Source organism: Aplysia californica, unplaced genomic scaffold, assembly GCF_000002075.1.
Source record: "Aplysia californica isolate F4 #8 unplaced genomic scaffold, AplCal3.0 scaffold00128, whole genome shotgun sequence".
In the NCBI taxonomy this organism is placed as follows: Eukaryota; Metazoa; Mollusca; class Gastropoda; order Aplysiida; family Aplysiidae; genus Aplysia; species Aplysia californica.
Window position 1 is genome coordinate 292,538 of NW_004797398.1, and position 4,792 is coordinate 297,329.

Genomic DNA, 4,792 nt, shown 5'->3' on the forward strand with positions numbered 1-4,792 from the left:
CTTAAATCTTGTCCTATATTTTATTTATAGACCGAGCCTAATCTTAACCCATCGATCCACATCACTTGCTCTCTAAGCCTCTCGTGAATCGACAAGTGACTCGGTGGCGAGATGTGCAGGGGTCACGATGGCAGAGTAATCTATTTTCAACCACGAGAGCACCTAAGAGTGAAAGAAAAGAATGGGGTGGAGGAATGAGAAATACTTCCATGCTTCAGTCAGCTGTGCCTGATGCTATTCTTAGGGGCCCGTGCGGAGTATGCCATTTACATGGTCTCGGGGTTACTCCAAGTCTGCGCGCCTCTTCGCGCCAGCCTGAACCCAAGCGAGTATTGTGCGTTTGTCAGATTGACTGCAAGATAGACATCAGTAGCGAGCCCGCTGGTCGGATCTGACTGTCGACTTCCCGCGTACACTTGGACGCCCGCGATCCGCGCGATACACCGACCGACAGGTCCACCACGCCAAGCGCGTCTCTCCACTCTCAACACTGAGAGAGTGGTGAAGTTTGTCCAAATTCTGAGTGAACGGAAAAGTCGGTTGGTTGGTCGCTTCATGTGCGAGCGAGCGAGCGCCGTTCTGTTACCCCGTGATAATTTTTTTTGTGTGTGAAAGGGAGAGTGGACGAGAAAGTTAAATAACCGCTTGGGAGTTCTCGACTGGAGTATAGTTAACATCGGAGGGGTGAGAAAACACTTGTGGAGTACGGTTTACAAAGTTTCTCATCTACACAAAGTTCGGAGCGGATACAGCAAATTCGCTCCTTATTGGATTTGAATAACATTTGAGAGCACCCTTACTTCTGTTGACGTGGTGAAGTGAGACATCTTTCATCGTTGGGAGTTCACTGTTGTTTTTAACTTACAGTATCTTTCACATTGCTTTTTTCATTCTCTTTATTTCTTTTTGTGGTTTAAACATATTTCCCTCTTTTCAGAGAGGGGTTTGTGTTGATCCTCAGGGAGATGTAAACAAAGTGCACGTGGTTTTCTGTCTTAACGATTTTTTGTTCAGAGAAGTTACTTATTTTGTGGAGGGAGGAATTATTCCTAGCTACAACTGCAGAGTTTCTCAGATCTGAAAAAGGTGTTTACTCTCAGTTGCAGTGGACTTAACAAGGAGAAGAAGTTTCTCCAAATATCAGGTAAGTTGATCAATCAATTTAGGCCTTCTACTTCGTATTTTAAGTTCCTTATATCTGTGATCATTTTAACCTTTCTTTCGTCCGTATTTGAGGTGTATTTGAGTCGGTGTATATACGCGCATCTAAATTGCATACATACACTGATATATAATGATAATATGTGTGCCTTATATACATGTAAAATAATAATAATAATATTAATAATAGTAGTAGTAGTAATAATAATAATAATAATAAAAATAATAATAATAATAATAATAATAATAATAATAATAATAATAATAATAATAATAATAATAAAAATCCTCTGCAGTCGTTTAGTAAGTTAGTCTTCTCATGTGCATACTGCAAAAGATCCGATAAGTTTAAAGCAAGGTCTCACTGTGACTATTTTTATTTTTTATTGAAATCTGTCTACAAAACAGCGTGTAACAACATTAAAGCTAGATCTAGTACAAAAAGTGTGTTCATTGCAATGAACAGTTGTCAAGGAGAGAAGTTTGAAAATAGTTTGTTTTTGGGGGGGATTTTTGTAAGAGTTTTACGGCACTTTCAACACAATAAGGTTATATAAGTGCAGAAGATTAGAGGTGTTACAGGGGAGTAGCAAACACAATCAGAAGGAGGGAAGATAAAGACGACAGATGTTTGATAGGAAAGAAGGAGCAAACCACACCAGAGCACCCGCCAACCACAAACGCAAATAGTTTCCCCTGCTTTAGTAGAGTGGGGTTTGTCTTAATCTTAGAACAGAATCTGCCGTTCATTCACTTACTTTTAGAGCAAACATAGACATAAGTGTACCTTCAAAGAGGCAGTGTATGTCTCAACACTAGAAATAGACCCTTCAACGGATACGAAGAGGAGTGCTTGGGTTTTAGTAGGAGTCAAGGGGTTTTGGGTGATCGTAATCCTAACAGTTTTCAGTGGCACAATAATTAGGGAGAGAGCCGTAATCATCACAGAGGAAGCATCCAAAACTGGGGAGGTCTTTCCGTAACGAGCGAACACTATGAACAGGGGGGGGGGGGGTGTTCGTAAGAGTTCGACGGCACTTTTTTTGCAACACGCTTAGGTCATATAAGTGCCAAAGATTAGAGGTGTTACAAGGGAGTAACAAACACAAAAAAAGAAGGAGGGGAGATAAAGGCGATAAAATGTTTGATAGGAAAGAAGGGGAAAACCACACCAGAGCACCCGCCAACCACCCACGAACAGGGTTTGGGGTATAGGTAGGGTTAGGGTAGGGGTAAAGGTAAGGGTAGGGGATGTGTCAGGGTTAGGTTAGTCTACGGTTAGATCTAAGATCTAGATCTAGGTCTCTTCTTTATTTGTGTTTGTTGGGGTGGTCGCTCCTTTCGGAAGTCCTTCCAAAAACAAAAACTGCGATAACAGGTTTTAACACTCCACAGAAAGATCAATAATAACCGAAAAGAGCAGTCACAATAACAACGTTTTGCAAATTGAGAGACAAATTGAGAGAGAAAGAGAAATGTCTTTAAAATTCATCGAAACACAATGACAAAATCATAAATCTAATGTACAAAAACAATGGAGATATCTCTACCACAACCACCACGAACAACAGCAGCAACAACAATAACAACAGCAACAACAACAGCAACAGCAAGCACTACCTCAACAGCAACAACCACAATAATAATAACAACAACAGCAACAGCAACAGAAGCAGGATCAATAGCAACAGCATCATCAACAACAGCAGCAGCAACAACAACAGCAGCAAAGCAACAGAAATAACAACAACAACAACAACAACAACAACAACAACAACAACAACAACAACAACAACAACAACAACAATAACAACCCACCGACAAAAATATCACCAATTCTGTAGCATGAACAGGATTAATTACTGCGATACCAACTGTCTAACGACCATAGCCCTGACAATAACGACAACAAATAAATAAAACAATAAATACTTAAGTGTCGGCAGTAACATTATCAAAACCTGGAGCAAGACGTGTCTAATTAGCAGAACAGAGCCGTGGACTCTGCGCGTGGCATGCGGAATGAAGAAGGCATGGAAATGTCAAAAATACAGCAGTTGCTCTTGTCAGGAAGTAATGGTAATTAATTATCCAGTTCTCGCTTCGGTGAAAGTTGTCGTCTAGCAAACCTGGGCTGACCGACTTTTCTTTTGTCCTCTAGTTGAATTTTACATCATGTACACCCAGTAACTGTAAAGTAGGAGGTTTTCTGGTAAAAGTTTTAGAACGTCTTCATGTTGATCAATTTGGTGTAACAAGTATTGTGTGGACTCCTCGCCCCCCCCTCCTACCCCCCCCCCCCCTCCTTATGGAATGCACACAAAATAAGTTTACCTACTGATACTCGTATATCTACCCTTGATCTTGCAGCAAGAACCATTAAACAAAGTCGACAGCGATTCTAGCGATAGCGAAAGTTTGGCGGATTTAAATTGAGTTTAGTTATTCTTTTCTGCGGGAAACTATGTAGGTGATAGATTACTCTGCTGTCCTGTCCTACCAAGAGTAGGCTTTGGCCGCCACCAGGGCAAAATTCAAAATTTCCTACCAACTAAAAAAGTTTAATGTGTCCTGCGCACTTATATGACCTTATGCAGTTGCAAGCGCCGTAAAACACTTACTAAAACGAAAACTACCTAAAAAGGCACAGCTTTCCCACTTGTGAGGTGTTAGGAACACGCCACAAGCTCACTGTTGTTGGAGAGACATCTTCTACTCCTACTTACTTTCTTCTCTTCATGATGTGTCATGTCAACCTATTAACCAAGAGTTATGTCAGGCAAGAACCACTAGATCTAGACATTCGATACCCGGTCTTCAAAATAACCTTCTTGTGTTGAAACAGCGCTATGCTGAAGCAAAATTAAAAGGGGAAAAAAAACACATAGAAAAATGGTTACCCTCATTTACCGTTTAAACATTCCGTTCGTGTCAAAACTGTTTCTTAAATATGCGTTAATTAAGTTTTGACTTTTGGAGGATTTAGGCCTTGCACTTGAAAAACTGAATCGTCTTGAACGAAGCATCCTTATTATTCCACTCTCAAACCTTTGATACAGAAACCCAAGGACAATGTGGGTAATATCCTTAAGATTCGTCATGGAGATAGAACGTCTTAAGTCTAAGGTTTCGCAACATTATTACACTTGCTGTAGATCGTTCTTTGCCGCTTTACAAAGTTTTTGACACTCCTCACCGGGGAGGTAATTGGATCCTGAGGGGAGGGAGCGGAGGAGAGAGGTGTTCACGCAGGTAAAAATGTACTCCATGTGATGACCTTACAGTACGGGAACTTGCCTGCTTAAGCTTTTGTACATTAAAAATATGTTAACACTTTTAGAGCCAAGTGGGCTGAGAGCCTTGAAAACTCCTCAAATCGACTCGAGTTCAAGAATAACCAGTTGCAGTTGGGGAATCGAACTAGGACCTCAGTTTGTAAATCAATATAATACTAACTGATTTAACAAAATAATATTTATTTATTCAAACATATCTTTCTATCTGTCTATCTATCTGTCCATCTATCTATCCATCTCTCTATCTATATGTCTGTCTATCTATCTATCTGTCAATCTATCTCTCTCTCTGTCTCTCTGTCTGTCCCTCTCTCTCTCTCTCTCTTTCTCTCTCT

The 4,792-nt window shown here is 40.5% G+C and overlaps 1 protein-coding gene across 1 annotated transcript in view; it reads left to right on the forward strand.

Moving 5' to 3' along the window:
- Window positions 1-361: 361 nt before the first annotated feature.
- LOC101859006 (FMRFamide receptor) overlaps window positions 362-4,792 on the forward strand; it is a 67,713-nt gene continuing 63,282 nt past the window's right edge. Inside the window, exon 1 of the mRNA XM_005096383.3 lies at window positions 362-1,144. The gene's annotated coding sequence lies outside the window, so the exon portion shown is untranslated. The remainder of the gene's footprint in view (window positions 1,145-4,792) is intronic.